Source organism: Micrasema longulum, unplaced genomic scaffold (assembly GCF_059751315.1).
Source record: "Micrasema longulum isolate JH-2025_06_02 unplaced genomic scaffold, ASM5975131v1 h1tg001986l, whole genome shotgun sequence".
NCBI classification, from domain to species: Eukaryota; Metazoa; Arthropoda; class Insecta; order Trichoptera; family Brachycentridae; genus Micrasema; species Micrasema longulum.
The window spans coordinates 29,862-42,999 of NW_028279156.1; positions in this window are offsets into that span (position 1 = coordinate 29,862).

Genomic DNA, 13,138 nt, shown 5'->3' on the forward strand with positions numbered 1-13,138 from the left:
TTGTGGTCCTGTGGCTAATGTCTCGGACTCACGGACCAAAGGTCTGTGGTTCGAATCCCACTATACCCCAACTTGATTCCATTTCCTAATAGTGAGTTATTTACAACTCGTTGAAAATGGCCCTCAAAATGAAATATTTGGGTAAATCATAAGAACGCAAATATTTCTTTTTTTTTTAAATAAAAAAAAAAAATATAAAAAAAAATTATTTCTAATGAAATTTTCAGCTTATAAACAATTTCTTATAAAACATTCAAATTTGTTGCAAAAGAGAGGTGAACATTTTTAAGAAGAGAATTCGGGAGTCTAGGCATTTACAGGACTTATGACCTGTCATTGGCTGGTCTAAGTGGCCACTTTACACACTGTGTAACACTCACCATTCTGCCTATGTTTAAACATCCACATTTCCTCAACTTTTCCATCTGTCGACTTTTGTGAAGTAAAGGAGCTGAAACCTTTATTATGTGGGTGAGATACATCTGGCTGAACCAAATCACCTACTCGGCAACGCCTGAAAACAATTTTCTAATTTTTATGCTTCTTCTTTTACCAGGTAGTTAATTCAACAATGTTTGAGTATGTCCAAATGCTTGCAGACTAGCTGATTCTCTCGTCCCCTTCTCAAAAATGTTTTCCCTCTCTGTTGAAACAAATTTAAATATGAGCAACTCCCTGGGAAGGAAATCCAGCCAGTCTGCAAGCATATAGACAAAATCAAACATTGGTGACTTATAAAACATTTCAGTGAAGAATCAATATTTTAACTACGTTCTTATTATGCATTAAACATTTTATTAATGATTCTGTATTTAACTGTTATTCAGTATCAATTTTTTTTTTATCTTTTAAGATATTTTATAATTTCAGATTTATGCAATATTTTTATCAACTATTATTGTAACACTACTCATTCTGTATTGTAACTACGTTATGATATGATTTTTATTTTATCGTTCTTCAAAGATATCTATGTTTTGTAGTTTAATATTTATTTGCATTACTATTTTGTAAAATAAAGTTCGTTTTATATAATCTAGTGCTTAGATGTCAAACTTGTGCACTTTATTTTATTGTAACCTATGTATATGTGTAAAATAAAAACCCGGTGCATTACCAAACCATAGTCATTTCATCATTTCTAAAAAAAAATACTACCATGAATTTTATATTTGAAGCACTGACTTTGTGGTTATTCATTTACTCAGCAACAACGATGTTTTTAATCACTAATTTAAAAAAAAAATTTCATCAGCCGGTTTCAAAGCAAACAAGCTTCTTTGTCAAGGTTAACGTAATTAATGATTTTTTTTCTCATTAAAAATTAATGTTTTCAGATACTTATCCCTAAAGGGTCTATAAATTGCATGGAATGTTTAAAATCCTTCTATACCCTTCTATAAAACCCTTAAAATACTATTACTTGCTCTAGTGTTTATAATCTTGTAAATCTTTTGAAACAGCGTTTCCTTATGGTGCTTGCTATCAATGTTAAAATAAATAATACATAACAACATATACATAAAAACATTAGTTTCATTTGAAGATACAATATCTTTTAAAATTACATTAAAGACATTTTTTCACAAGTAATTTTATATTATACATAAGCCCTTTAAATCTAAAAATGGTTAATGTTACACCGTGTATAAAGTGTCCATTTAAACCAGCCAATAAGAGTTTATTAACGTCATGTAAATGCCTCATACTTCCATAGTTCCTTTTTTTAAATGATCTATATCTTAGTTTTATCATTTTTGTTTTATATTATATTCATTGACTTACTACCTAAGCCAATTGTAATAGCAAATTGAAAACATAAATAAAATACGTACTTTTGTATTCCTACATATGGAAACACAGCGAACTTTACTTTCCCTCAGAACTCTAACTTACCACCAAATTACCCCTTTTTTCTAAAATTCTCCCTCTAATTTTCTATTTCAAACTCCGTACTCTCACTTCTTATGCATTTCCTAGAAAAAATAAAGTAAAATAAAAAATAAAAACTAATAAAATAATTTATACGGGTGATAGGAACGAATGGAGACGTTTGAAGAGGCCTTTTTCTAGTAGTAGAGAGAACAAGGCTGAAGAAGAAGAAGATGTATTCATTACTTAATCATACATGTGTCAAGTCATAAACGGTTAAATATTATTTCTGTAAGCAAAGTATTATATAAATTTTCGTCCTTTTTTATTTGTAAGAACGCAACAATTAGATGTAAATTTGTTGCAATAAAGAATAAAAACCTTTTTGAGAACCGATTATGGAAGTCTAGGCATTTACAGGGCTTATGACCTGTAATTGTATGGTTTGGATGATCATTTTACACACTGTGTAAAATTTACCATTCTTTCTTTGTTTAAACATCCACATTTTCTCAACTCTTCCATGTGTTAACTTTTGTGAAGAAGCTCTGTAAGTCCATATCCCCTTCTCAAAAATGCTTTCCTTTTCTGTTGCAACAAATTTAGAAATTCATAACTCCCTAGAGAAGAAATCCAGCCTCTCTTCAAACATTTGGAAATACTCAAAGCATTGTGGACACAACAATTATTATTTAAAAATTAACAAGTAGTGGTCCTGTGGCTAGTGTTGCGGTCTCATGGATCAGAAGTCCGAGGTTTGAACCCCACTTTACCCCAACTTGATTTCCATTTTCTAACAGTGAGAACGTTGAAAATGGTCACCAAAATTGAAATATTTGGGTAAATTATAAGTACACCAATATTTCTTTTTTTTTTTAGTTTTTGTGTGGCAACTGGCCCTTATGGGCAATATATTTTTCAGATAATTGCCTCCATGCACTACACATTGCCCACATGCACCAATAAAAGTCTAAAATAATAGAATGGTTATGATAACAGTCGACTTTCAATTTGATTATTTTATAATAGGTTCTTTCTAATCATTGTCTATGTTACATAAATTACTTTATACACCTAGGCCATTAAAATTATACTATAAAGAGAACTTTCAACTAAAAGTCATGCTTATTTTCCGATCTATTTGTTTTATTTCAATTGTGTGTGTTTCGACATACGGAATGAAAAGTCAATAAAATCGATCATTATTGATGAGTTATAAAAAGATACCTTTATTCACTCGTCGTTATTTTATTGTCCCGACATTAAATTCGATTTTTTAACAACATGGCGGGTTTATGCTATGCTGTTGGTCATTGACTTCAAGCCCAGAAGGCTCACATAATACTTAAATAAGGGGGAGATGTTATTTCGAATAAAACAACATGAGTTAAGCAACCCAATTTCATGTCATAAAACATGTGCCCAAAGCGTTTTCGAAACTTAACGAACATTTTGAACCCTTCCTAAGGCATTTGGCATAATAAAAATCGTGGTTTTATTCTTGTGATTGATTGGAATGTCTGAATTTGTTTCTTGTGTTCATTTCTTTTTTTTTTTAACTTCTAATAAAATTAAGTGCTGAATAATATAAACTTCCTAAAAGGTAATGACACAGGTTTGCTATCAGCCGACAGAAACTCAGCCAAAATCAAATCGGTTACAGGTCAAAACTATCTCATTTTACTTATTTCTCGTACATCTCCTTTAGAATAATTGCAAAATGTGGTCTGTTGTTGGCACAAATTATGTACGAAGTTCCACACAACTTTCCCGGGTCCTTGTATGTCGTTTAGTACATTTCTACTGCCGAGAGGACAGGTTCTGTATTCTGTAGTCCGCCGTGTACCCCGGGGTAATTAGAGGCGTGGTTCGCTTCTGATACACGGCAAACTCTGTACGCAAGAAAACGTCCAAACGTGTATAAGTTCATACCTTCGTTCACTTTCATACGTACGATTGTGAATGTACAGGCCGCACATAAGTCCACTTTTTTAACCAGCTGAAACTGAAATGACATTTTCATTTAATAAAAACATAATATGTAAGATTTGTTTTCCCCAGAAATTTAGATGAGATACGCTCGAGTAGTTAGAACATTTCCTCGAAATTAGGGTAAAGCGCGCAATTATCATTGTTGGTTGAAATTCATATGATCAAACAGAGTGTGTATAGTGTACTGTTTATTCAACTATCCACGAAATTCAAGATTTACTTGCTCACGTATCTACCCATATGTTGCATAAATTAAACTCAGTTGATTGAATACACATATATTGTAAGATTTTTCATAAATTTTGTCTATTAGTTATTAATTAAATAGCAAGAAACTAAATTAAAGAACTAAGGTACATTTTTTTAAAATATATACTGATTTTAAATTTTAAATCAGTCTCTGGCAAACTTATTGCTAAAAGCAATATTTTTCGGCCAACTAAAAAACTGACTCGTCAAGTGAAGAGTTGTTTAATTTTTTTTACCAAGAAACGGAAATAAATATCAAAATATTCATACTTGAAAAAAAACCTAAATAATTAGGCAATTTTTGTAATAAGGAGATAAAGCTTGAACATATTAACTTTTGTGTAAATGTACATTGTGTTATACATATCAAAGGATGAGGAACTTGGAATTAGATAATGAGTTTGAAAGGAAAAAGGAAGTGGAATCAAGGAGTACCAAGAGTGACCAAGAGTATCAAAAAATATATTTTTAAGAAAAAAAATACAGAGAGTTCTGGATTCTAAGGATATAAAGTGATGTTTCAGGCGTTTCTTGGCGGTGGCTAGATGTAAGGTGCATTTTTTATATAAATAATAGCTTATTCCAAAGTCTAGCACCTTGAACAGAAAAAAATAGCTGATAAATAATGTGATATGTCGAGGAATGAAACCTGTTTTCTCCTGAGAAGAGCGAAGTGAAAAACCATGATTAAAAAGGTAAATTAAATTCTCAGTGAGATATTTTGGAGCTCAAGAGCTGTGAAAAATATTAGAAAGAAATATTTTTAAAAATTAAACGTCATTACTGGGTAGGTACATACATATAAAATGCACAATATTTTTTTTGTGTCAATAGTAATTAATTAACGTCTGAAATGGTTAAAAGTCTGCATTTATTTTAAACATGAGGGCTTAAATTCAATTCAAAAATTCAATGTTCAAAAAATTAACGGGTATAATAATTGTTTTAAGTATGCAAAACAAATATTATAATTTCCATAAAATTAATTCAGTGTACTAAATTTTTATCATTTCATCACGCGTAATAAATTGTTGATATTTTTTCAACTTAAAACAGCCTACATTAAAATCAGAAAAAAATGCATTCGTTATATTTATTGGAGTTGATTTAATATCCACATACATTTTACACGCATAAGTAGATTCTTGAATTTTTATTTGTTTTCATGAAGTTAAGGTAAACTACACAATTATAGACGCATTAAGACATTCATGTTAGGAATTTTAAAAAAATAAGTTTCTGAAATATAAAGTTTGCTTTATTCGGAAATTTTTGTATTTATTGTGAGTATGGATTTATTGTTTTTTCTGATGATCAAAAACCAATAATAAATGTTAGTTAAAATTTATTATAATTTTATTAACATTTAAAACATTAACTTTGTGATCAATATTTCAACAAATGTTAGTTTATTTGTTAATTTATTTATTTGGCTTACAGAGTATTAACAAAAATATTAAAAATACACCAATTCAACATTAAAAAAGACGATATGTTTCTATTTTGGGTGATATCGTGTGTGTTGTTTCGACGTTTCGGCTACCATTGCAGGAGCCATTTTCAGTTTATCCTGATAAACTGAAGATGGCTCCGGCAATGGTAGCCGAAACGTCGGAACAAATCCAACACACACGGTATCACCCAAAAAAGAAACATATTGATAACAGTGACCGTGAAAACTTTCGCACCCATTAAAAAAGACATTACATATTTATCATTGATTATATGCAAACACAAAAAAATTTTTTTTGGTGTAATTAGCTTTCGGACGAAGAGATGGGTGCCTCTCGAATTTGGTAGACATAGAAAAGTCTAGTTTATATGTAAAATTAATAACACATAGTAGGTAATGTTCCGAATTAAATTTTTTAAGGTCCTTAGTTTAAGCTGTATTATTAATCAGTTATTAAGTTGCGTTTTTAGCGTCATTTCATGAAAAAATTAATGTAACAAAAACGGTCTTACCTAAACACGGAAAATTCCTAGAAAGTCTCAACCTAATACAATGAACCTCTACATATTGTTAAAACGGTGAAAAAAATAAATAAAAATAAAATGTACATGACTTTTGTGCTATGCACGTACGTACTCGTAGTAGCGATGTAATAATATAACCTATCATTTCACGTAAAGAAATTATTACTGTACAAATTATAGAACTCAAGAATTAATAAGCTTATTACGCCGGTATGTTAAAATCAATAATCATGCCTTTTGCATAGTAAATTAGTTTTTTCATCACACTTTTTTCGACATTTATTATAAACGGTCCGGTTCATCCATCTTATTGATATTTGAGGTCTCTGAACTGAAAAACTTATGTTGATATTGGCATCGTGTATTCATTTAGAACATCTTTATATTAAAGCTAAAAAAACTGGTTAGATGCCTTAATTTTTAAAAAAATACAGTTTGCTAACAATGTAATTAAAAATTATAATTATGACAATTTACTATTATTACGAGTTGCTAGTATTATAACATTTCCTATTTATTCAGATAACGTATTTTTATTTATGCTTTGAATTATTATCTCCCTTTATTTTTATTTTTTTAATTATTTTTGTTTCCTGGATCCGTTTTCTATCTCCTTTCAAACTCATTCCCTTATTCCACATTCCTTTTTATTTCATGTGTATACCATAATGTATCCTTATTAAGTTTATATCTCCAAGCTTTATCTGCACACTGAAAAACAGTTTTTATTTTAAGTTAATTTGCTATTTTTAATATGTGCATTTTTTATCTTTTTTTTAATACAAATTTTGACCAACTCTTCTTTCAACTAATCTTTTTTTAGACTTGCAGGAAGATATTGTTTTAAGCATTAAGTCCGCCAAAGCAGTTTTATTTTGTACTCCAAGATTTCAAATAACCAATCGAATAAATATTTCATACATTATCCCGAACGAGTTTTGGAAAAATAATTATTTAGGAACGAGCTCTATACAATGTTTTTATTTAGCTAGTGTCATTACATCAATGACTTGCAAAACATACAAAACTAGAGAAAAAAACCGTAATAATTCCAATGTGGAAAAAAACAGAGTTTCAAAACTCAATGTACAAGGGGTTAAAACTTTACAATGAGTTTCTTGAAGATTTAAAATAAATAAAAAGCCTTTAAATTTTATTTTTTTTAAATAAGTTATTTATATATTTTGGTATGAAATAATAATAAAACAAAAAGTTTAAATGAGTTAATAAAGATAAATTTAACGAATTTAATCATATTATTATGAACAAATTTAATATCTTTCGGTTATAATCTCAGAGTAATAACGCACGAAAAAAACCAAACAGTTGCTTTATGCATTTAGTGGCCACGGTTTTGCTCATACTGCTTTAAACAATTTCATATATCCTGACTATTTTTTCTTTACGAACACAGTTTAATTTATTTTTGTAAAACTGTTTTAGCAGCAAGGAGTACCAGATTTTTAATTGCTGATTCAAGCAGTTATTTTAAAACGTTTTTACATAACAGTTTGATTTGTGAAACTGTGACAGTTACCTGCTTCCGCTTGTAAACAACCAAAACGCCCATCTGTAATTGCTATTTCGCTATGATGCATTGAACAAAAGCGTTGCAATTTTTGTTTGATTTTTGGTTTAGCAATAGACGTGTAACGTACTGTTTTGTCTCTGTGCTTGCAACGCTCGATCTTAGATCTTGGGCCCATAGTTTTGTTTTAAACCAACTTCATGAGTGATAATCCTAGATTTATTATTGTTCGTCTGGGCGGCTCTATAGCGGTAGCGCGTTATTAATCTGGGGTTACAATAATCTTGACTTGAATGCGAAATCTACCTTCCAATATCACTGTGCATGTATTTATATGTACTTTCTCTCTATTTTATCATAATTTTCGTTGCTGTAGCATAAAAAATCGTTTTAATATTCCTCTCACAGATCTTGCTATAAAATTCATGTCCATGGAAAACGCCACACGAATTTCAATGGTCAAATTAAATCAAATGATATTGTTTCAACAATTTTATTACCCATCTAGGATCGTTGTACAAGATTGCAAACTAGTTAAACAGAATTTTGAGATAAGCTTTTGAGAGGCCGCAAAAAACAATTGAATTTATTTTATTAAATATTAGTATTTAATTTTACCGGCTTATATATATATAGACGGGTACGTCTCAAAACCGGTAGAAATAAAACGTCGGTAACATTTCGTCGCTTTAGTTTTTTTTGTCTTACAAACCAAAACACAAATCTCCAGAAATTGACCTTTAATTTATTTTTTTACGAAATAGGCATAAATAATGAGCAGGACTGAAGACAAATTCATTAAAAAACACCTTGAACAATGTTTTATATGATTTAAATTTTATAAATAGAGGCTTTTTCAGAACATCTGCACACTTAACTCAATTTCAGTAAAAATGGTATGTTGGACAAAAACGAACTAAAGCGACGATTTATTAAAAATTTTGACCACTAAGTTAATGCTTTGAACATAAATAATATAATAATTACTTACTTAAGATGTTCTTCATCATTTTCATCGATATGTTTTTTTTGTAAATGAGTTAGATTTAAACTTCTAGGGAATTTATTAAGATTAATATATTATTCAACAGAGATAAGGAAACCTTATAATATATGAATAAAGAACCCATGATTTTTTACCTGTCGTTAGCTGTTGCAATATACAGGTGTTCTTTAAAGCCTGTCACATCCGAAACCACGATGATTTGTATGAGCAAGGAGACATATTGGCAAATTAAAATAAATTTTTAGAACGACTAAAATCTAAAAAAATAAAATATAGAAAAAAAAAGAAATGGTTGCTTACTTCTGCAGGGTTGAAACGAAGAGGGGATAAGGGGGAGTCTGATACACCGTCAACCACACGGCCGCGCCCCTCTTGCTTCTCCCCTGCAGAAGTAAGAAACCATTTGTTTTTTTTTATATTTTATATTTTAAATAAATATTTTCTTCGTTCTAAAAATTTTTTATAATATGCCAATATGTGTTCTTGCCAATACTGATCATCGTGGTTTCGGATATGACATGACTTAAAGGCTACCTTGTATTTTTCAAACAACTGATTTGAGAAGAAGTACATAAAGGAATTTCAAATCGCTCAATTATATTTTAAAAATCGGTCTTCTGTTATTTGTAAAAAAATGTAACTGGATCTCTACTCTCTAAACTCATTTGTATAATTTCTGTTGTTTTTTAAATAAAATAAATTTAAAAATATTTTTATTAAAATTTGCGTTCTTATATGTCTCGTATTATAAAATAAAAAGTTATTACATTGGTCTCTCAGTAATCCGGCAGATATCGGATAAGAACACTGCCGGATTACTGAACATGCCGGATTACTAGAAATCACTAAGAATGATGCATTTTACCGACATAACCTGTTTTCTTGTATACATATATGAGGGTACTACTTGCGAACCCGGCAAAATTCAAAATCTAAAAAAAGTAAGATATTAATTGATACTTATTCAGAATACAATTTTTCCAATAGTTTTAACATTGTCAGTTAAAAATACGGCTGTATTTGTAAGAACTTGACTTTTAAATTATCGGGCTTGTTGCAAATATTTATTTATTCATTCAAAATTACAAAATTAAATATTTATGAACTTATTAAGGCTTTTTAGGCTATGCCCGTGTCAATCCACAATAAATAACAATAAAAATACGTAGTAAAATTAAATAGATCAAATTTTTATGACATAGAATAACAATCTAGAAAAAAAGGTAAATGTATAGATAATCAGAAATAATTTTTATAATATAAAATTATACAAATTAAGAATCACAGATAATTAAATATACAAAATAGTGGTATCAATAAAATCAACAAAATAATAGTAAAATAAAGTAGTATTAAAAAAAACAAAATAAGAGTATCATTTAAATCAACAGAAAAAGAATATTTACATAAAAGCATAATTACTACTACTACTACCATCACGCCATTTCCCCGTAGGGGTAGGCAGAGAGAATGGACCGCCACACAAGTCTATCCTGGCATACAATCCTAGCCTCTTCCACATTCATACATCTTGTCATACATGCCCTTCGGTTCTGTCTGCTTTTGAAATGATAATTGAGATATGTATTCTAGAAACTCACTCAATACTATAGTAAGAAATATTAGGAATAGGAGCAATTAATCATATGCCAAACTACTAAATTAAATCAAACAAAAATACATAATGAAAAAAAAACATAAAAATTATCAACATATATAAAAAGCAAATAAAAGTAAAAAGTATGGAAGGAAAGCAGATTTGTAAATTTTTGCTAATCTCGAACTTTAAAAAAATTGACAACCTCGTCTCTATCAATGAAGTTTTTGCAGCCTCTACTTGAGTTTTATATTGCAGCCTCTACTTGAGTTTTGTAAAGTTGGAATGTATAAAATTGAATTTATTATTTTTAAATGTTTTTTGACATAATCATGTTTATGTCATCACTGCTTACGTATAAAATATTTACTGATTATAATAAAAAGTTGAAGTTTGCAAAAAAGTTGATGTTAAGTATTGTACAAGTTTTTTGTGATTTGCTCAAAATAAAGAACGATAGATTTTGCCGGGTTTGCAAATAGTACCCTCATATGTATGATATAATTAAAGGAATTCTAGGGCAACAATAATTGGAAAACCCTCGTTTTGAAAACACTTCATTGAGACTAGCTAAATTTGATATTCTCTTTCAGTGCCCTATGCACTATCTGGTGTGAGTATCTGGAAATAATGCCGGTAAAGATCTAAAAGACATTTTAACATATCACACAATTTAACATGTCAGATGTGATCAAAATTTTCATTAATTTCTGTGTTTTTTTTTTAAAAGTTTCTTCGTGTAATTTCATACAAACTCCCTTCGGCTAAAACCTCTATCAGTTCCCAGACGGTTACAATTTTGTATATTAATATTCCTCGCGTGGTTCGATGTAATCACTCCATGTTCCTTGAAAACTGTATCGCGGTGTGTTGATCAAAGTACCGATATTGCGTTTATTTGCTCAACAAGTAAATTTATCGACCACAGAAACGTGGCCAGATTTACAAGTATCGAAAAGGAAATCTACGTATATTTATCAAATTATTCATTATGGTATTTACTTTGTATCAAAATTATCTGTTTATTTTCAAATTATTCATTAATTTACATTTTGTGGACACAAGTTCCTACTCCATGGGACTCCATTGTTGAGTTTGGACGAATAATAGAATTACATTACCTACCATACACATAACATCTTTATTATAAATCTGAAAACATATGCCGTGTATTTGTTTGTTTGTCCGTCACAGAAACTCCGCGAAAACAGTAAGTCGTTGCGATGACGTGAAAATTTTATACGTCATTCTAGACGCAATTTTTGGGCAACGGTGCTTATTAAGAGCCTTTTTTTTAAACTTCCTGGGTATTTATTTATTAAATGCACGAAATACACAATTTTATCATAGAGCACAATAATATTTTTTTTATGTCCCGACTTGTTAGAAAATCCTGCGTTAAGTGGGGACACTTCTATATATAAATCAAAAACACTTTTTTGGATATTAAACAATTTACAAAATAATCAAAACAATATACAAAATAATAATAAAAAAATATAAATAATAAAAATTTATTCATTTCGAAAAATTTAATGCAAAAAAATTATATAATAATACATGGCAGTATAGAAGTGAACTTCTTTACGTTAGTCATAGAGATGTAAAATTAAAAACCAATATTCAAAATCAACAGTATTTTAAGTATGTCCCAATGTTTCTAGGCAATTCTGCATTTTACTCCCTTGAAAATTGAAATCCAGTTTTATCTTTTAACATTTCTTTATACTAAAAATATTGTTGATTCAACTAATTGGTCTAAAAAGTAGCATTAAAATCTTATAGTATTACATGCAATTTTACTGATCTCAGCAGAAATCGAACCCGAAACACTCCGTGTGTCATGCAAAGTTTTAGACATTTAACCACAGGACCACCGCGCCGATGTTATACAAAATAAAATTTTAGACATAAAATAAAATATATATAAATAAACCAATTCCCGTAGTGCCTATACTTATGTTATATTGTCTATTTAGCAATATAAGGTTTAACAAATTACGTACGTAAAACCATAAATAACTGAGTGTACTTATGACAAGAGTTTTCACTTGCTGTTATTGCGGTGCCTTAAAAGCTTTCCACTTTAAACAAATTTCTCCAGAAATTCATTCCCGCCTTAATTCTGTCACTATTTTTATACCTTGGAATTTTTCGTCTTCATAATATTTATTTTACCCGAGACTTAGATTTAGCTACGTGCTAAAGTCGCCTTCTTTATTTATTTGGTAGGAGTCAAGGGTTTGGTCCATTTTAAAGTGGCACGAAGTGTTGAACAAATGAACAAAAGCTTATTCAAGAGAGCTTTCCACTGGAAAAAGAATAATATTTACTGTATTTTATTATCGGGAGAATAAAGAATAATATTTATATCATAATTCTCACTGAGATTCAATACGAGTAACACTAGAATCTAATTTTAATAGATATTATATCTCAACTGAGATGAAAGAATTTATTTATTTAGTATGAAAATCATGTTCTTAAAACCCTTTAATACGCGAATGATAAATTGGTCGCTCTTGAAATCACCTTCATTGAGGCAATATTTCATAAAATACAGTATTGAACTTATTCCATCTTGTTTTTTTATTTGCGGTAAGTGATCTCAAATTTAACCAACCGGTATGAAATTATCGCGTTTGCTCGAAGCCTTGTAAAAATATTAATTTAATTATAAAACGATCACCACGCGTGCTACCAAAAAATCAATTGTTCATAGTCTGCACTATCGAATATACTGTTTTTTTCATTTGTTTATGGCAAAACTAATGTTATGATGAGTATTTATTATCTTTAAAGAGCTTAATCCTTTATTGAAGGTGGGTGAGATTCATCGCTCTTAATTTTAGAAGTAGAATTAGATTTCCAATACAAATTGTATCATTAACATAATACAACAGAGGTAAAGAGCATT